Raw genomic sequence first — 22647 nt, forward strand, 5'->3', positions numbered from 1 at the left:
GGAGTCCGCCCCTGGAGCAGGGCTGGGCTGGGGGTCACTCATAGGGCTGTGCCGGGTCGGGCGGCTCCCTCTGTGCCTCTGCGTCATTACCGTCCCCGTTCTCGGCCGCTGCCACCTCGGGCTGCTCACTAGGTCCCGCGGCGTGGCTCGGGTGCTCCCAGGAATCTTCTTTAATGCCAGCCTGAAACCTCGAGTCCTGAATAGGGCAGCTGGCCACCTTCTGCATGGCCCCAGCCTCTGGATCCTGGCAGCGTCAACAGCAGCCCCGGCGCCGTGTTCCCTGTTTCGAGACTCGCTTTTGCAGCTAAGAAACAGCTCTTTTCCTGCTCCATACTTCAAAGCTGTTGCCTGTAAACGAGGCAGCCTCTCCTGCCGGGGGCAAAGTGGTGGTCAGCCCCCACTCCCGGCCACCAGCAGCGGTCCTCCCTTAAGAGACAGCAAGAGGAAGGTCCACAAGTTTCCCAGCTGCCTAAGGCCCAGTGGCTGCCTTTTCCACCTCAGCTACTCCGCGCCAACCGCCACAGCCACCGCCATCTTAGGATGCATTCATTCATTCATATATCTGCCTCACAGTCCCTCCAGCCTACAGGGCGCCGCCATCTTGGACGTACAGCCTCGACTTTACTTGTGATAGGGAAGTATATGAACCTTGTGCTATGTAGTTGGGAATGCTGCTCTATCAGTCTCAAGTTATTATTTCCTTTGTGCACAATATATTTTTTCCTCTATCTGAAGAAGAACAAATAAACATTTTGCAGGGGGTGAGAGGTACAGATAGGGGTGGACAGTGGCATTTTAACTCTTAAAATAGTTCCTTACAGCATAGTCCCCAGATGTTTGTTCCTCCTGCCCCCTGCTGTCTTACAGAGTTTGCCATTGTCTGTCAATGAGTCATATACCGTCTCCTCAAATTTGGAGAAAACACAAAACTACAGTTAGATATAGTTTGAGTCGCTGACAGACAATGGAAAACTCTAAGATGATGCACTCAGAGCTATCTTGAATTTTGAAGAAAAGCAATCACTTTTCTTTTTTCCTGAAAACGTCTTCCAGATATCCAAGGTTTTACTTTGTTGTCAAAGAATTCAGCCATCAAAAGCATCCTGCTCAAAATGATAAATATGTTTTAAATGCAGGCATCCCTTTTCTTCCTGGCATCTCATTCACTTCTCTCTGCTAACCTTCATTTTTTACTGTATATGCTGAATATCTTTTACTGTCTTCGAAGTGCAATGCATTACGATTGACAAGGCATACAGATGGGCAGCTTCTTACTGATTCTATAATTCACAGCAGGTGAAATGAGTCCATTCCCCTACATTGAGTCATCTGCACTAGATTTCCAAACAGCCTCATCACAAGATGGCATCATGAGAACTTCACTTTAACCTTATGTCCACCAAAGCAAAGCCAAGACAGAATATCAATAAAATGCAGATAATTTGAAAATTCCATTTCCTAACAATGAAATACTTAAAAGCAGATACGATATGTTTAGCTTATGTTATATTAATGTCTATGAGGGGAACAACTAAATAATGTATTGTCACAATGTATCAGAGTTTATCATAGAGCAAAAATGATAAAAACCATTTAGCCCAAAGAAACTACTCTCCTTTAAACTGAATATATTTGAATTTTCAAAAATACATATAACATTATGAAGTTTTAGCCTTGTTTTTAAAAAATGGGGGTGGGAAGTTTATCACAAGGAAATATAATCACTACCCTATATAAAAGCTTCCCTTCAGATATTTGAACAGAAGCCATATAATAAAAGTTGAAGATGAACAGTGGGTCACCTAGAGAGATAAGCTAAACTAATGAATGTCATTCATAGGAAGACAGACTTCAACACAAAATAGACATTCTGTTCTAGGAAGGGACATGATGCCACACAGGATAAAGGTCTTCCTGACATTGGCTAAAATAATTGTTATTCCTTTTGTGAGAAATGCCGTCACCCATCCAAGGCCAACGGATGGACACAGAGACACAAGGTACAGTGAAGTCAGACCTAATTATGGCCTCGCAAGATTCGGGTGTCTAAAGGGCAAGCACATGGAAAAGGGTTGTAGCAAGTAATTTATTCCCTAGTGTGCAAGTCCCTGCCCCCGCATCTTCATTGGCTGAGATACTACAGGGTGCACAATCTTCCCTGATGACATCTAAGATTACCCCAATTTACTACCCCCTTGTAAAAAGTTTCTTTGTCTGAGGGCTCAGGACAAGCCCACCAAAAAGTCCTGCTGAAACCCTGTGAAAGGAGAAACACTAGGGAATGAAGAGAGCAATAAATGGCCAGTAACTCATTACCATCTCAAGGAGAACTTTATCCATTCAGTGACACCTCAGGAATCAGCTGGACCAGTCCGACAACTTTTGGGCTGGTCCTAAATTATTTCTGAAAATTAATCACTTAGATTATTTTTTTATACCTTTGTCCTAAACATTTTGTAGAAATTATAAAAATATAAATTTTTTTAAACATTTTTTGTTTGTTTGTTTACTGCTGTCCTATTCCCTGTGCACAGGACAGTATCTTCCCATGGCTGGCACTTAATTTGTCCCATAATGAATCAAAAGAATTAAGAACTCTGTATATTTTTGTTTAAAATCTTTCAAATGCCCTGAGAAATTTCTTTTATACTCAATGCCTTTACTTGTAAGCATAGAATATAAAAGAAAATTAAAATAATTTTGGTCTAAAGCCAAAAGATTTTTAAGGTATTCAGTACAAATGCATGAGGGGTTTTGTTTGTTTAAGTAATGTTCAAAGTTGCCTTTATTTTGTTTTCATTTTAGTTTTTGTTAATATATCAATAGCTAAAAGTGAATTGTAAATAAAATTCAAGACAGAGGTGCTGGTCACTGTTGGCGATCACTAATTCTGCATCTCCACTTTGATGTAACCTGTGTAAACTAAATGTGTACCTAGACAACTTCTTTTGTAACAAAATTTTTCTGTTTGGTTGGCACTGTGAAATAGTATTATCTATCTATTGCTGTGTGAAAAATTACTGCAAAATTTAGTAACAAGACAATGAATGTATATTATCTCACACACTTTCTAAGGATCAGGAATCGGGAACAGCTTGGATGGATGGTTTTGGCTCACAATGTTGCAGTCAAGCTGTCAACCAGGACTGCCATCAGTTCAAGGCTCAACTAGATTAGGGAATTTGTTTCCAAGCTCACTCATGTGGTTATTGTCAGGCCTCAGTTTCTCATTTCTGTGCTGCCTATTGGCCAGAGGTGGCAATTCCTCACCTCACCACATGGGCTTCTTCTTTTTTTTTTTTTTCCTTGTCTTTTTTCATGACTGGCACTCAGCCAGTGAGTGCACCAGCCATTCCTATATAGGATCCAAACCCATGGCAGGAGCGTCGCTGCGCTCCCAGCGCCGCACTCTCCCGAGTGCACCACGGGCTCGGCCCCACATGGGCTTCTAACAGTGAGAGAGAGAGAGGGAGGGAAGGAGGGAGGGGGAGGGGGGGAGGGAGGGAGAGAGAGAGAAAGAGAGAGAGAGAAAGAGAACCTGAGATGGATGCAGTCTTATAACCTAATTCCAGAAGTAGAATACCAGTACTTGTAGCATATGTTACTGGTCCCTAGCACAGTCTCGAGTGGACCTACATAAGGGTGTGAATACCACGAGGCAGAGATCATTCAGAAACCACGTTGGGGGAGGAGGAGGCCAAAATAAATTTTTCAGTTTAATCATCCTAAAGCAATCAAATCCAGTAGCTCACATTTACATGATTTTTTTTCTATTGTGTTTTAGTTAAAATTATTCATGTTTTTCATAAATAGAAAGGCATAAAAGAGATGGACATTTCCATTATGAGTAATGATATTGCATTCTTTAAAAGAAATAAAAATTTAAATAATTACTAGTAATAGTCAAGAATGTCAAAACATCACCTTTCAAAACCATGGTAAAAATCGACCTCATTCAAAAATAGAATTCTCATCTAAGAGTCCAATTAATTAAAATAACTGAAGAACTGATTCTAGAGCTTTTTCTCCTGAAAAGAATACATGCAATGTAATATCACCCTCATGATTATGAATATCATCAGGCTAGCATAGAATGTTCTTTTAGCTGTGGATCAGAAGAAAGCTTTGCTTCAGTTTCTATTCACATGTAACAATTCATTGGCAATTTTTTCTAGAAATACATATTCTCCTCAAGAATAATATCCTTGAGAATAATAGCCACAGAACAAAATGCTGGATTTATAAAACATTTTGAGCTCTGTGGGGAACAAAAGTTGCAAGGAAAGTACAAAGCATTATTAGCATCAGTTTCATAATTCATCCAGTTCTCTCCCAGAGTCCTCTCCTCCACCCTAAGGGCAGAAAGTTCCAATAAAGAGGCAGGGATCCCAGCTGTTAAGTCTAGACTATATCCCTGGGATGAAACTTCCTTTGGGCTCCAAAGAGCACAGGGATCCTCTGTCAGGACCCTCGGCTTTCAACAACAAAAATTGTCTCTGACAAATTTAAGTAAAAAAAGGCATTTGCCAAAAGAAAATTGGGCAGCTCAGAAAATCCCTAGGAAGTTTGAAGAACTGGGCTTGGAAGATACACAGCCAACAATAATTCTCAACTAAACAAAGAAGAGAGGAATAAAGAAATATGGCTTCCCCAATTAACAATGTTTTTTCAACCTTTGGTATACATGTAACTCGAGACCCTAGTCTAATATATGAAATCAGGGAAAACTATCTACACTTTTATTATTCAACAGGCACTGAACAGAGACATATACTATGGACCAACTATTGATTAAGGTATTGGGAATAGAGTTGTTAAAAAAAAAAAAAATCAAAGTTCTTGTGCACATGGAGTTTATATTCTAATGAATTTCTTCTGTTAAAATCCTATTTACACTACTTTATCAATTAAAATTTCAACTATATTCACCTCATTAGGTTTATTGTACCCCTCTTCTGTTCCAGCTCCTGTAGGGTTGCTAGAAATTCTGGAAACCAGATCCCTACCTGCACTTCATCAACATGATCCCAGAATATCAGACACAGTATAAGAATAACAAGATTTTATGTAAGTATTTTTTAAAAATTCCTTCACAGAAGAATGATAAGCAAAACCTTAATTGCAGGATTTGCTAAAAGTTGTTTTATGGTGAAAAAATAGTTAATCCAAATCTTATTTTTAGACATTATACAAAAAAGTGTCTGTAATTGCAAATATCATTCTTCCAAGGATATATACATATAATCAATAGTTCAATAAATTTCACTTTTCTATAAACTAATAAAATGTTCTCTTATATGAGGGACAGTTCAACTTGCATATTTTTAGTAGATTCTTTGGAGATTATATAATCAGTCTCACACATGCTAAAAAGGGAGGCATGATTCTTTTCTTTAATCCTTTATTTAATTCAATTGTCAGTTGGAATCAGTTACTGATTAAAGCTCTCATGGAAAGCTGGGAGCTGGGGGACAAATTGTGTGTGAAGGCTCTTAGGTGGGGAGAAAAATTCATTACATCTGACTCATGATTTTCTTGTAGTAAACTCAAACAAAATGTTATTTCCCACAGCATATCATCTATTTTTGAAAGATAATTGTTTAGAAATTACTGAATTCTGAGACATATGGATGGCTTAGAAGGTGGAGGGAGAGATAAGTTACTTTAGCACTGAAAAAGCAAGACGTCACAATTAAAAAAAATGTTGCCGTCTAACCTAGAAGAATTAGAAAGCCATTTTTTAAGGCAAGAAATTTTTTAACCTAAGTACTATATCATGGGAGAGCAGGATTTAGAAACACTCCAAAGTTTAGTGATTTGTAATTTAAAAATTTTTTAAAAATGTAATTCCACCACATCTTCTCACCCTCATCCCTGGCTTTCCTCTTGTTTTGGGGGGAAAAAAGTTGGTTCTCTTAGCAAAATCCAGCCTTTTGTGCATCAAATCTCATTCTCTTGCCTCTACTCAAAGACATTTGTTCTGACTCTTGTATTATCACAAGACATGCTATAATTTCTCTAATAAAGATAATAATACCAGACACTTTCTTGGAGCCCCATTTCTGCTTCTGCTACAAGCACATTTTTCTGCTCCCCTTTATTGCCCAACTCATCAGAAGTTGTTTCCAAGTCCTCTCCTTGGGTTTTCTCTTGAGCTTATGTTAATATTTTTTTGCTCGCACAATTCCATTAAAACTATTCCTTTCAAGTCCACCAATAGTATCTAGATTCCTAAATCCAATAAGCAATACCCAGTCCTTATCTTATTTGACTTAGCAATACATTAGATGAAGCCGATTTCTTTGAAATGCTTCTTTCACTTCTTTCCCATTACTTAGGCCAAAATCTTGGAGTTTTTGATTTCTTTCTGTAACACACATTTGACACATTACAACTTGTTTTGACTCTCCCTTCCAAATGTATTTCAAATCTGACCACTTCTCACCACTTTCACTGCTACCACCTGGTTCATTCCACCTGGTTCATTTCTCTTCCTTCTCTTACTTGAATTGTTGTTTGCATCCAAAACTGGCCTTCCTGATTATGCCCTTGTCACTCCCACCACAATATTTTCCACACACCAGCCAGAGCTATCCTTTGAAAAGGCAGGCAGGATCATGCTCCATTCTATGTTACTCAGAGTAGAAGACTAAGCCATTACAATAGCAGCAAATCCTCATTTCAGTGGTTCTTGACATGAGCTGCATAACGAAACCACGTGGGAAGCTTTTACAAGATACTAGTATCAGGGTCTTATATTCAAAAACTCTAATTTAACAAGTCTCGTATGGAATCAGTGCGTTCGTACTTAAAAAATATTTTGTTACATAACTGTAAAGGGCAGCCTGGACTGAGAACAATTGTTATCTCATTATCTGGCTCTGCTATTTCTTTGAACTATTTTTTTTTTTTTTCTTTTCCTCCTAGTTCATTCTGCTTCAGTCCCATTTGGCTTCTTTGCTATTTGTAAAACACATCAAACATTTGTCTGCTTCAGAGCCTCTTCATGTAAGTTTTTCCCATAACTTTATTACATTCTCACATAGTATATATTTGGCTGGTTTGTTGATTATCTGTCGCAGTTCAGTAGACTATAAACTCCAGAAGGGCAGGATTACTTTTCAGTTTTGGTTATTGCTATATTCCTAGCACCTAGGACAATTTATTACTCATAACAGGCTCTCAATAAATAGCTGTTGAATATATATGGTCTATTTAAAAATCTTTAGCCTAATACAAATATGTGAAATACAAGAGACATATATGTGAAGAAAAATGGGCTTAGGGAAATTGGAATAGAAATGTTCCATTTTGAGATACTGATTTGAGCCACAAATTGATACTCATGTGAAAATGTTCATCAGAAAGATGAAAATATGACTTTATAGTTTGAGAGAAGTGGGGGAATTCGGCATAATTTTGTTAGCTGTCCAATTAGAGTTGATGGCTGAAGCCATGGGGAATGGATTAGAGTCCCAATGGAGAACATTTATAGGGAAAAGAGTGATTGATTTAGAAAATACACATTCAGAAAATACACCAGCATTCATAGGAGGTGAAAGAGAAAGGATCAATGAAAAAGACTGAGCAGTAATCAAGGGGCATAGTGAAAGCCCTCTAAGAAGAGAGCTCTCCCCTTGAAATAACATGGTTTGCTCTGTTCCCCTGACCATAATTCCTCAGTCTCTTTCATTGGTCCCTTTACTTTCTCACGATCACTGAGTGCAGATGCCAGGAATGATCTGCACAAGTATTATTCCTTGCTCTTCTCCTGATGCAATATGAGATAAACAAAGTTAATAGATGCCCGCATGGTTGCCTTGACTTCTATGTGTCAAAAAAAGACTAATAAATATTCTCCTTTGTTACTCAGGTGAAGTCTGGAACTTGTGAATTTAGCCTGTACTTTGAGTTCCTGAGGTAATAATACTACTTTGTATTCAAAATAAAGTTTAACTGATAAGCATCTGCAGAGACTTCACAGCACCCTCAGCAGCAGGGAAATGTGGAGTGGAAGGTGCTAAAACTGTAATTAGAACAAGGCATCTGTCTCCCAGCTCCTGCAGAGCAGTTACTAATCAATGTGATCGCTCACTCTGAGTGGGGAAGTGCTCACCCATGGCTCTGCTGGACTTTTTCCCAGGCGCTAGCAGACTGGATACTGGTGCAGAGCACCCTTGGCTCTGCAGAGAGAGTGAAGGAAGTATTATTGCTTAGGGAATATAGCAATTTTAAAAAAGGTGTTTGGTAGGGTATGTGTTGATTTCCATTTCCTGACAATCGCATATTTCCAGAACAATCTGGAGGCCAATTATTACTGAAAAGATGGCTCACTCTGAAGCATTTGCAGGCTGATTATCCAAGAACTTTTTTGATTTTCTATCCCATATGTTTACTTGCCCTTAGGGCATTTTGCTCTCATTTGGCAGGTTTATCAGGGAAGATAAAAAAGATTTAATGCAACCATATCAATTTGCTGTCTAGTACCAATTTTAATTTGAGCAGCATTTTCCAATGTATGATCTATAGAATACTTCTCTAAGAATTTCCTTTAAAAAGCGTTCTTTAATTCAATACATTGGATAAATGCTGCATATCATATCCCCCTTTTTAGAAATTCACAGTGCACACTGGGGTATTAAAGGCTTCCAGCTCTCCTGCAATAAAGAAACTGGTTTAAAGTCTATTGAACCTAGCTTTCCCCAAACTTATTTCTTTAGAGTTTTTCCTTTTCTTTTTTGTTACAAAAGAAAACAAACAAAAAAACCTCCCCATAAAACAGAATTAATGTTCCAAAGAAAAGGCTTTAGTAAAAGCTAGATTAAATATTTCTTATCACTGACATTTAAATTATGCCTAAAATGAAGTCCAGAAATTTCCTGAGAGTTTCTTCATCCTCATTCTTTATTACCACTGATAATTGCATGTTATGTAATCATTCAGGATAAGTGGGCCAGGATTTCCAGCTCATTCTTCTTCTCAAAAGAATAAAAATAAAAGTCAATCCTTTTATCATAATGATCAGTCAATTTAAAAGTTGACTCTGTTCTCATCCCATTTAGCCCTAGCAGACACAGTACGTCCTGCATAGACTTTGATGCCATGTCTCTGAGTACTCTATATGCAGACCGAGATAGCCTTCCCTTCCTTTAACTCTTCACAGTGGAGGATGTTCAAGGGATGATGAAATTTAGGATAATTTCCCAGGAAGCTTAAAAAAAATTTTAGGTGCATTAGGTTATATGTTTTTGTAAGAAAATTTTTTTTTGGCTGCTGTCAGGTACAGGAATGCAAACTCCTGACCTTGATGTTATCAGTGTCATGCTCTAACCAAGTGAGCTAACCGGTCAGCCCTGTTTTTGTATAAATTTAATAGGCAGAAATGAATAATTTAGCATAGTGTCCGTTTCTGTAAAGAATAAAAGTATGAATAACGACAGCATAAAAACAACAACAACAAAGATTAAACCAGCCAGCAAAATAGGTGTTAGAAAAAGTGTATTCAATGATTACTGTAACATTACTTAAATAGCTAACCACTCATGGTGGTGTGCTACCTAAGAGAATTATTAGGCTTTTCTGAAATATAAAACCACACCACATGGTCCAAAAATACTTCAATATGAAAGGTAAGAAAACCTGTGGAGGCCATAATAAATATATGGGCACTCCACTGAGAGGGTCAGAAAAAAGATTAAGGAAAAGTCACCAAATGCTTTAAGAAAAAGTTTGTTTCATCACTGACAAATTCAATTATAGAGATATATAATTTTTACTTTTTTGCCCTTGAAAGATTATGGTTGATAGGGGCATCCTTTTGTTTAACCAGGTGAGAAGATGGATAAATTAAGGAAGGAAGGCTCATTCTTGTTACTCATTCTTTAGCTGGCCTACAGGAATAAAATATCCTAGAGATGGCTTGGGGTGTGCATGTGGTGGTGGTGGAGATGGAGGTGAGGGGACAATGAGGTGTGAGGAAGAGAAGGGAAGAGAAAAATTTAGAAGATTAGAGATGACTAAAAGACTAACGTACAAGTACAGTTAGCTTTGTCGTATGTTATGAAACTCACTTCTCAATGTCTTCAGGGTTTCTTAAAAAACAAACATTATTTTCAATGTTTGCATTATGCAGTCGGGTATGTATTTTTATTTAATGAGGTAATACAAGGGTGCTTCAAAAAGTTCATGGAAAAATTTATACTATCTTTTAATTCTGCTTTTCCACAAACTTTTTAAAGTACCCTTGTATACTGTGGAAGAAAGAAGGTCTGGAGACATTTAGCTTCCACTTGAATATAAAACAACAAAAATTGAATTGAGGTCGCCTCAATATTTAACAGACTTAAAGAGCAATGAAAAAGAAGGATTGATGTTTGCTGCAAGAGATACCTCCATAAATAAAAGTTGTCTGCATTCTACCTTCTAAAATAAAGACTGATACATGTCTGCATGCTAAACATATATGTTTTAATTCATCTTGATTCATATTTATTCAAGGAAGTTTACACAAAGACTGTTCTGTGGTATTCATACTACTGGTAGGTACTTGGAGAGTGAAGACTCAAGGTATTAGACCTTCATTAAAATTGTCTATAGAATCTACCAGCTTTAAAAACATACTTGGTTCTGCATGACTGACAAGGTTTTTTGATCATTATTCTACATTCATAATCAATCTTCTCTGTACAGAATGCTGATTGGACTAGTCAGGGTTCTCCAGAAAAATAGAACCAATAAAATGTATACATACTCATATACATCAAAAGAGATTTATTTTAAGGAAATGACTTACATGATTATAAGGACTGGCAAGCCCCAAATCTGTAAGGTGGGTAGCAGGCTGGAGACCCTGAGAAGAGCCAATGCTGCAGTTCAAGTCTGAAGCGTTCAATAAACAGAAGACAAAGGATAAAGAGAAGACAGGAAGGTAATGGTGAGGAACAACTATAGCAAGTGAAAATTCTATGTACTTAAGGTGAGGAAAAAATAACAAGCCCTGATAGGCAGTAACTGTAAAAGATGCCACCAAAAGTTTTTTCCATATTTGGTATTATATTTGTGAAGGGAGATACTAAATTTATTATACATACACACACATACACAGCGATCTTGCAAATAACGATGAAAGAAATAAAAAACAGCTCTATTTACAAGCAAGAAGAACATACATGCATTTGTAGGCTGCTGACTCGCTTGTTTTACCTGAACAACACCTCATATATTCCTGTATTTTCCCCCTTTATTCCTGGAAGGAGAAATTTTACCATGTTATTCCAGGCTCATAAAATCCAAGATAAAGTCTAGATCTAAGTAAATAGGATTTAAGTGTTGCTTTGCCAGTAGAAAGTAGCACTGTGTAAAATTTTCCACCATTTAACAAGTGCTGTCAAAAACATTCTACTTTGATATTCTTAAACTGAAAGATTTAAATTCATTTTATGCTTCTGAAGAAACTGTACGTTGCCTCTGGGGAACGTTCTCTGTTCTTTCCTCATCACAAGCCTAGTCTCCGTAGGATGTCTATGTCATTCTCAAACTGCATGTCTTTATTCCATTTACTTCAAACTCTCCAACATTTAGGTGTCCACAGTAAGACCCAGTAGCTGCTTGTTCTAAATCTGTTCAAAATCCTTCTATCCTAACTGCTGGCACGGCCGGGTCAGTGCCAATCAGGCAGTTCATTGTTCTTGGTAGCCCACACAGCTGCTCATCAAATGCACAGCTGTGGCACTGACCTTTAATAATATTATTCAGAAAATCAGCCTAATTTTATAAAATAGGCATGTTCTTATTTAAAATTCCCCAGGATCTTCTATTGGCTTTGTAACTGAATCTATATTTTGTTAAACTGTCAAGGAAGTTTTTATCAAATTTTATATTAGTAAAATATTATATTAGCAAAACTTTCCTAGGACTTCGTACAATGCCAGCTAATATAACCAGGATCACAATGGTCTTTCAGTATTATGAAATTCAAAGAAAGTAAAACAGAAGGGGCTTATACAGCTTGAGAAAATGCTCATCTGTTGCGGTCTCAGCATTCCTGGGAACAAGAACAATTACTATTAGGAGATCTGCTTAAGAGTGGTAGAGACAGAGAGAGAGAGAGAGTGAAGGAAAAAAAGATCACAATAATGCATTGAACTTTCAGAAGGAGAAAACAGAACTGTGGTTAATAGAGGTGGGAAAGGGGAAGGGGGAGGTGTTAGCTATAAATTGGTTAATGGACACAAGGAATGATCATGTTTTGCAATGATGAACATGTTAATTATCCTAACTTGATCATCACACATTGTACACAGGTATCGATATTTAACTACTCCACAAATATGTATAATCAATTATTTTTCAATTAAAATAAAAAAATAAGGTTTAAAGAAAAAGAAAATCAGTGTACTATTTATTGAAAGAAGGTACTTTTAGATAATTGAGCAGCTATCATTGTCTAGGTCACACTTTTAAATATTTTAGGGCCTATTTCATAACTTTACAAGAATTCTGTGAGGTGCTTTTTAAGATATATGACTACTCAGTGAATGCATATTCCTATGGAGATGAGGCCCATTACTTCTTTTTTAATTTAATTTTTAATTACCTGACATTAAAATAGAGGGTTTTTTTGGTGTACAGGTGTATGAATTTTAACACATGCTTAGATTCATGTAACCACCACAATCAGGAGACAGAACTCTTCAGTCACCCCAGAAGACTTCCTCATGCTGTTTGCCTATGGTTACACTTTCCACCCTCCCTACTCCTAACCCCATCAGTATAGTTTTGTATTTTTAAGAATATCACATAAATGTAATTGTACATGAATGTGACCTTTTGAGAATGGCTTCATTCTCTCAGCATAACACCTTTGAGATGTATCAATAGCTGTCCCTTTTTATTGTTAAATAGTACTCCATGTATGGCTTTACCAAAATTCTTTCATTCACTCATCCTTTGGACATCTAGGTTGTTTCCAGATTGCAGCAATTATAAAGGGAGCCGTTATTAAAATTTTGTGTACAGGTTTTTGTGCAAAAACATTTTCTTTTTTCTAGTCTGAGTACCCAAGAGTTGTGATGTGATAAGGATGTTTTAGCTTTATAAAATAGTGTAAAATTATTTTGTAGATGGGCTGTACCATTTTGCATTCCTACCAGCAACATAAGAGAGTTCCAATTGTTCTGTATCTTTGTCAGTACTTGGTATTATAAGTACTTTGGTACTGTTTAGCTAAGCCATCCTAATATGTGTATAATGATATCATATAGTGGTTTAATCAGCATTTCCACAATAGTTGATGATGTTGAACAACTTCTCATGTGCTTATTTGCATCCATATAATATCTGAGCTAAAATATTTGTTCAAGTCCTTTGTTTATTTTTAAATTAGGTTGTTTGCTTTCTTATTTTGAGCTTTTGCTCTCTTATTTGAGAGTCCTTCATATAATTTAACATGAGTTCTTGGATGGAAATATAAATTTTAATTCCCTTAATAGCGTACATCACAGAGCAAAAGATTTTAATTTTGATGAGTTATTTGAACGATTTTTTCTTTTGTGGATCACATTTTTTATGTTTAGGATCCATTTGCCTGATCTTAGGTCATGAAAACATTCTCTTACATTTTTTTCTCAAGGTTTTATAGTTTTATATTTTACATTTATATCTATGATTCACTTTGAGTTAATTTTTGTATAAGGTGTGAGATTTAGGTTGAATTTTTTTTTTTTGCATAAATTTGTTGAAATTTTTTTTGCATGCAATTTGTTGAAAAGAGTATCCTTTTAACATCAAATTACTTTTACACTCTTGTTAGAAACCAAATGACCATATTTATGTGATTCTATTTCTGGACTTGTTATTCTGTTCTGTTGATCTATGTATGGTTTTATCACTTAGCCAATATCATAGTCTTGATTACTGAAGGCTTAAAATCAGGTAGTATAATTTCTCCAGCTTAGCTAGTTTAGTTCCTTTGATTTTCCATATACATTTCAGAATCAGCTTGTCTGTATCCACAAAAAATTTGCTGAGATTCTGACACTAATGACATTAAACTTATTGATTATTTTGGGGAGAATTCACCTCATGCTATGTTAAGTCTTCTAATTCATGTACATGGTACATCTCTCCATTTATTTAGGCATTTTTTTCCTTTTGTTATCACTTTGTAGTTTTCAGCATATGAGTCCCGTAAATGTTTAGTTAGATTTATATATTGACATCTATTTTTTGCAATCATTGTAAATGGTATTCTATTTTTTTCACTTACCAATCATACGTTGTTCATATAATGAAATGTGATTGATTTTTGTACACTGATCTGTTGTTTTCTGACTTTGCCAAAATCACTCCTTAGTCCTAGGAAGTTTTGTGTTTTTGGTTTATTTTTGGTTTTTGTTATTATATTTCTTGGGGTTTTATACATGGACATTCATGCCATCTACAATTAGGGACAGTTTTTTTTTTTCTCTCTGATTTGTATGCTTTTATTTGTTTTCATTTTTGCCTTATTTTACTGGCTGGAATTTCCAGTTACAGTATTACCATATTTTCACATTACCAGCATATCTGTTGAACAGCAGTGGTGAGCAGACATCTCTGCCTTGTTTCTAATTAGTCCTGTCAATCTTTTACTACTAAGTATAATATTAACTGTACAATCTTTATATATATCTTTATTAATTTGAGGATGTTTTCCTCTATTCCAAGTTTTCTGAGAGTTTTTATTACAAATGGGTTCTGGATTTTTTCAAATGTTTTTTTTCCCCATTGGTTTATATGATAAGGTGATTTTTCTTTATTAGCATTAACATAGATTTTTGAATATTTAACTAGACTTGTATTCCTGGAATAAGACCCACTGAAGTTCATAATTTGATGTGCATATTGCTGAATTTGATTTGCTAATAATTTGTGAAGGGTTTTTGTATCTATATTCCTGAATGAATTGGTTTGTATTTTTATTTATTCTTTTTTTGTACTGTCTTTGTTTGGTTTTGGCTTCAGAGTAATACTGGTTTTATAAAACGAGTAGGGAAGTTTTCTTTTTCTATTTTTAAATGTTCTTTCTATAAAAGACTGTTTTCTCTTTTATTTTCTATGTTCTATCTTTTAGTTTTACTAAAGATTGTTCCCTCTTCTATTTTCCTCTTCTATTTTTACACAATCTTCTATTGTGTAGGTTGTGTAGAATTGGTGTTAATTCTTTACACATTTGGTAGAATTCTTCAGAGAAACCATCTGGGTCTGGCTTTTTTTTTTTTTTTAAAGGCTTTATTTATTTATTTTTTCTTGAAGACTTAATTTTTTTTTAGAACAATTTTTGGTTTACAGCAAACTTGCAAAGAAGGTACAGAGACTTCTCATATACCCAGTGCCCCATCACATGCATAGCCTACCCCATTATCAACATCCCTTACCAGAGTGGTACATTTGTTACAATTAATAAACCTATATAAACACATCATAATCACCCAAAAGTCTGTAGTTTACATTGGAGTTCACTTTTAGAGTTGTAGATTCTTTTTTTTTTTCTTTCTAATGTACGTTCCTTTTTATAATGCTTTAATTTTACTATTGAGGTTCACTGTTTGTTCATTTACCAGGGCCATATTTTTTCTTACTGTTTTTGAACATCTTTAAAAAATAGCTGTAGCTATAAAGTATATATCAGGTAATTTCAATATTTAATTCATCTCTATTTGTTTCTAATTGCTTCTTTTTTAGTAATTTTAGATTGTATTCTAGACATTAAGATTGATATTTGTAGAATATCTGGATTTTGTTATCTTCTGATAACAAAAGTGGTGATTTTTGTTACACAAGGCAATTAACCTGCCAGGTGACTAATTCTAAATTGTATCTCAGGAGTGGGGAGGCTGAAATCCATACTCAGTTATTTTCAGCAGTGCTTTCCATTGAGCTTCTTTGAATCTCCTCTGAGCATGAATATTTCAGCTGTCAGCCCAGGACTGGGTATGAGTTTCTGTACAGAATTTGAATTCCTATATAGCTCTCTGAATCCTGTAACATAATCTTTATAATCACTCTGGCAGCCACAGAATTTATCCTCTGATTCTTCAAGCAGTTAAGATCATGGCTTTCTGCTTGAATTCATCCACCTAACTGTAGTATCTACAAGAGAGTGCCATCTGGGGGAAAGCTGCATAACACAAATCTCACCCAGTGTATTTCCTTCTTTAAAGTACTAACGCTCTTAATTCTGTCTGCTTTTTGGTTACTCTCTAGTTCCTTCAACTATGGTTTAAAATATATTGTTTAAATATATGGTTTAATATATAGTTTAAAATATATTTAAAATATAATTGTTAATTGTAGAAGAATTTGTCTAATACAGATCACACCATTACCAGGAGCAGATGTTGAGAGGGTCATTTTTAAAATGATTAAATTACAAAGATTTGTAAAAGAGTGCATTTCTTGAGGAAACTTTTATAAAGTTTTTTGTGGAAAAAAATACGTGCTACTGTAGTGTACTGAGTTTGGGCATAATGATTGATGCTGGGTAAGTTCATAGAATTAGGCCATCTTAAAATTTTGAAAAATGATGTGAAGAAGTATTTTAATTAATTAGGGAGCATTTCATTTCACTTACATTTTAAGAAATCACATTATTTGCTACATTTACAAATTTTGAGGTTTCTGCTTTCTGTGTGTTAAATTTGAAATACTTGTATGGTGTCCCATAAACAGTTGTACTTAAGTATGGAGATGAGTATAGAAGTTGGAGATACAAAGTTGTTAGTTTTTATTTAGAAAGACTATATAAAAATTATAAGGCCAAAGAAGAGAAAGACTAAAAAAGGGAGAGAGAGAAAGAGGAATGGTGGGGGTGGTGGGGGAGAGAATGAATGAGAATAAAAGACGGACCCAAGTGAAGCCCTGGAGTACTCCAATGCTTAGAAATAAGGTATCAGAGGTATAGAAGGAGTAACCAGGTAGGTAGGTGGACAATCAAGAGAATGTGGTGTCATCAAATATGGAGAAAAAATATCAAGAAGCAGCATACGGGAAACTTGCAAATATTGTTGAGAATTAAAAGAAGCTGAGTATGAAAAAATGAATATCACAGTTGGTATCAGGGAAGTCATTTGTGATTTTCATAAGCATATTTTCATGTACTGAAGAAGACCAATATTAATTTTCATGAGTCGAAGAATGAACAGGAATTGAGGAAAAGGATTTTGATAATATCAACTATTTTGAGAAGTTTCGATGTGAAAACACAAAAATTGAGAATAAGCTAGAGAGATATCAGGGCAAAGAGTTTATATTTGTTCGTTTGCTTGTATGTTCTGGGTAATACTAAGCATGCTTGATGGAAATGATTATGACTTAACTGAGCCGGAAAATTTGTTGATTCAAAAATGAGACTCTGGACATGTTTTTATACTGATGAGTATGATCTAATAAGGAGAAAGTGCTGATAGGAGAGAGAGAGATAAATTACAGAATTATAATATTTGGGGAAATAAGGAAAGGATGGTATCTAGAGCACAAGTGAAAGTTTGCCCCGTGGTAGGAGCAGAAATATTTCTCCGTTTAACAGAATGAAAGGCCAATTTTTTGGGTGTGGATAATATGTATTACCTTTCATGATGGATCAAAAACAATTGCAGACATTTTATACCTTAAATTATTTCACATATTCTAAATGTAAAAAAAAATACATTAAGGTAACACAAAGGTCATAAAGAAGGATATAATGATCTTGAAGCAAATACATGCTTTCTAAACATGACACTCAAGACAGATAACACAAGGGATTATAGCACGAGGGTTTAAGTTCATTGTCCTAGTTGAATGAATTTATGGAAGTTAAATGACCTTCTTTAAAGAACTTTCATTTTTCCATATATAAAATGGAGATAGTAGTATTACTTAGGTTGTTATGAAATTAGGCAACATGAAATATATAAAGTAATATCATAGTGTTTGAGAGCATTTAGCAATTCGTTATTGTTAGCTATTATTTGTTGATTTAATAATAAATTCAAACATCTGTGCCCAAGCATTATAAATAAAATTAAAAGGTAAAGGCAACTAAGTAAAATGTTCTTGTAATCTGACAGAGAAAAGATCAATACCATTCACATATAAAAGTATTTTATTAATCAATAATAGCTTATGACATTAATAACAAAAATTGTGTCTCTAAATGAATAACAAACATAAAATTAACCTTGTGATTAAATAAAAATTTCAAGTTAAAGCATCAATATGGTACCATTTTTTTGCCTACCAAATCAGAAAAAGGTTAAAGAGAAACCCAGGGCCATGCTAACATTATGTGTGGACAAACTATTGAAAATTCACAGCAAATAAAACCATTTAGATCCCTTACTAACAGTAAATTGATAAGTTCTATGAATATTATGAATATATGACCTTCTTCACCTAAGACTTCCATTGCCATCAAGACAGGGGTCACTCTTGTCAATGCCTAGCACAGAACTATTTATATAGAAAATACTTTAAGAAATTCAACAACTTTTGAACCTGAAAAGTTAATATATATATTACAACATTCAGCAAATAAAATTAAAATCATTTAATACAATACAGGTTTTAGAAAATAAAAAAATCAACTAAGAGTATAATGTCATGTTCTTATACAATGAGGGAGGCTTCACATGCGTCCTTGGTGTGAGTGTAGATTGTAAACTTGGTAGAGAGGCAGATGATGATCAGAAAAAAATTCATGAGAGCTATGGCATACTGCATTGGTTAGGGTTCTTCAGAGAAACAGAGAGAGACACAGAAACAGAGAGATTTACTATAAGGAATTGGCTCACATGGTGATTATAGAGGCTGAGAAGTCCTATGATCTGGAGACCAGGGAAAGCAGGTGGTGTAGTACCAGTTTGAGTCTGAAGGCATGAGAATCAGGTGACTTTATAGTGTAAGTTCTAGCCCAAGTCTGAAGGCCTGAGAACCAAGAATGCCAATGGTATAAGTCCCAGTCCAATCCAGATCGATGTTGCAGCTCAAACAGTGAGGCAGAGAGAGAGGGAATTCCCCCCTTTTCTGCCTTTTTGTTCTATTCAGACCCCCAAAGATTGGATGAGTCCCACCCACGTTGGGGAGGCCAATCTGCTTCACTCAGTATACCGATTCAAGTCATAGCCTCTTCTGGAAACACCCTCACAGACACACCTAGACATAATGTTTAGCCAAAAATCTGGCCAACCCATGGCTGAGTCATATTGATACATAAAATTAGCCATCACTCATACCAATAAATACATTTTATTTCAAAATAGAGGGAGGTTTTTTTTTTTTTCCTAGCACACTATTTGTAAGAAATTATGACCACTGTAACTTTACAACTGAATAATCTATTGTGTGTGTGTTACATGATTGCAAACTATCTTCTGTATATTGTTGCGGGGGTGGGGGGTGGGGGAAGACTTGTTTTCTGAGTCCTATATATTGGCATACATCTATCTTGGTTTTTTCCAAAAAGATTTATATTAGTAGTTCTGTAGATGGCTTAGTCTATATGCAGGCATAAAAATCATTCAATTAAAACTGGTGCAAACAAGTTTATTGGCAGCATAAATTCTATTGATTAGGTCTTGTGGATTCACAAGTCATATTTTTTCCTGTACATTCACTCAAATTACAACACCAAAAACACATGTGAATTTCCACCATATTCTTTGTTTTGGGTTTTTCCTCAACCTAATTGATTTTGTAAATATATGTTTTTTTTTTTAGTTTAGACAATGGAAACTCAATTCCCATACCAGTTATCATCTCCAAACACTATTTGTACAAATTTTAGTTACACTGTGAAGTCATGGTTTTATATTAAATAAATTCAGTAAATATGTTCTTTTTATAGTCGTGAGTTTTAAAAATAAATCACATCAATTTAAAATAATCAATTTTTATTTTCACTTATTTTGTTAGTTTTTAAGGCATATTCTTTGGTTCCCATATGATGTTTTATGACCATGTACTTACTCATTTTAGATAAGTTGAAGTGATGGTAATTCTTTCTTCATAATTCCCAACAGAGACTAAAAAGAGAAAAATTCAAACTTATGAATCTTTCTGTAAATCTTAACATCTGTTTAAGAAATACATAGGTGAGTATTTTTTTTTTTGTTTTATTCCTTAGACATCACTTAGACAGGGCCATTATTAGACACTTATTTTGCTCAAAATATGCTTTGACACAAAAGAAAATATAGTGTGGGGGAGCAAGTCCTGGATGTGAAGTCAGAGGAACTTGAATTCAAGTACAGCGTTGTCACCGTCTAAGTGGAATGTCTCAATTCACTCCATCTCTCTAAACCTAAACTTTCTCAACTGCAAACAGGGATGTAATACCCACGCCCTTCCTGTCTCACAGGATGATGGTAAATATCAGATTGAATGAGGTAATACATAATTGCTAACATTAACTGGGTGCCTAATAGGGGCCAGGTACTGTAATAAGCTTTTTTTTTTTCACATGCACAATTGCTTTTAATCTTGTCGGTACCACTATGAGGCACACATTATGTTTATCTCATTTTGCAAGTGAAGAAAGTTAGTCTAAGAGACTTTAAGCAACTTTTTCTAGGTCCTATGATGGTAGTGGAGTCATGACTAGGTCCCAAGTTGTGTGATGCTCATGTTCTTGACACCTGCTGGATGAGAGTATTGTGTAGCTAGAGGGCTTTAACACACCAGAGCTCCTGAGCTTAACAGATAAAATGGTATAAACAAAGACATTCAAGTTATCTGAGAGCTATTTTCATTAAACAACATGTTATAATAAAATGCAAAAAAAACCCAAACAAACAAAACTGCTTGGAATGTCAAATGAATTTGGTTCTTTCCTCATCTTGGACAGGTGCTAAAATAGCTTTAGTTTCTGAAAAATAATAGAAAAATAACCCTTCTAAATTCAATAAATGCAAAAGATTGAAGAGAAGATACAGAAGTCATGAAATTTTCCAAGGATAATTTATTTTAATTTATTTTATTTATTTTTATTGGTTATGAGTATTCGTGGGATACAAAGCTGATTGTCACCACTAGTGCCCAAGATGTGATGGCCAGATCCATACTTGCAGCATGCCCATTACCACAAATTACGATTATACATCCTGTGCCACACCCAATTATCCCTGACCTTCCTTCCCCTCCCCCTTTCCCCCACTCCACTTTGTATCCCTAAGTATGCTCTCTCCTTCTGCAAGTCCAATGCACCATTGTGGTCTTTCTTTCCTTCCTTCTTTCTCTCTTAGCTCCCACTTATGAGTGAGTACATGCGATATTTATCCTTCTGTGCTTTGCTTATTTCACTCAACATAAGTTTCTCCAAGCTCATCCATGTTGTTGCAAATGGGAGAATTTCATTTTTTTTTATGGCAGAGTAGTATTCCATGGTGTATATATACCACAGTTTCCTTATCCAATCATCTATCAATAGACATTTAGGTTGGTTGCATATCTTGGCTATTGTAAACAGAGCTGCAATGAACATGGGAGTGCAGGTATCCTTTCAACATGATGATTTCCATTCCTTTGGGTATATACCCAGAAGTGGGATTGCTGGGTAGTATGGAAGATCTATCTGTAGTTGTCTGAGAAACCTCTATACTGTTTTCCATAGTGGTTCAAGATAATTTAAAATTTTTTCTTAGGAAATAATTTGGTTTTAGGTATATCTTAGTAGTAAGGGTGACCAATTGCCCCAGTTTGCCAAGGATTCAAAAAGTTCCCTGGACATGGGACTTTGGATTCTGGAACTAAGAAAGTTCCAGGCCAGTTAGCATGAGTTCATCACCCTACTTGTAATCTTAAAGTCAACATTTTTGTTAAATACATAAGGCTTAGTTTCTACCACACCAAGTATTCCCTTCCAGCTGATTTGAGGGATACTGCTCCCAGTGTTTTTTTTCCTCTGCCAAAAAGAGAACTTTCATTGGAATCCTGGCCCTCATATATTGTTCAATGTAGAATTAAACTGTAATAAACAAGCAAGAAAATCTTAAGTCCTGTTAAATTATATATATCCACATTAGTATTTTTGAGGTAAACAAGTAAAACTAATTCAAATTAGCGTAAACACACAAAAAAATTATTTTATTTTATTTTATTTGAATGACATTAGGTGTCTCAGAAAAGCCAGTTCAATGGGAGTGAAGTTGGCCTCAGAAGTTAATTGGAACCAGGAACAAGAGGACTTTGCTTTTTTTCTCATTTGCTCTTTTTTTGTATTTCCTCCCACCTCCTTGTTCCCAGCCTTGTGGCTTCTCAAATTCACATGGTGAAAAACATGACAAGTACAGGTAAGATGTCAATGTATTACAGGTTAGGTAACCAACTTTAAGAGAGAAATGATCTCTTTGGGTCCCAAATTAAAACTCCTAGGAAAGAGACTGATGATTGTTCTTAGATCATTGGCTCTGTCAACTGAAACCAGGGTGCAGGGTCATGCTGAAAGAATAACACGGCCATGATTCACTCCAGTAACCAAGTTGATGTAGTCAGGCAAGGGAAATTCCCAGAAAAAGTAAAGGCTGGGCCAAAAATATATGAGATGTCCAATATGTTGTCTTACTTAGCTTACAGTGGCAGAAAATAACCCACATGCATTTGCTGAAAAATAAAATATTAAAATCAAACTGA

Source organism: Cynocephalus volans, chromosome 1, assembly GCF_027409185.1.
Source record: "Cynocephalus volans isolate mCynVol1 chromosome 1, mCynVol1.pri, whole genome shotgun sequence".
NCBI classification, from domain to species: domain Eukaryota; kingdom Metazoa; phylum Chordata; class Mammalia; order Dermoptera; family Cynocephalidae; genus Cynocephalus; species Cynocephalus volans.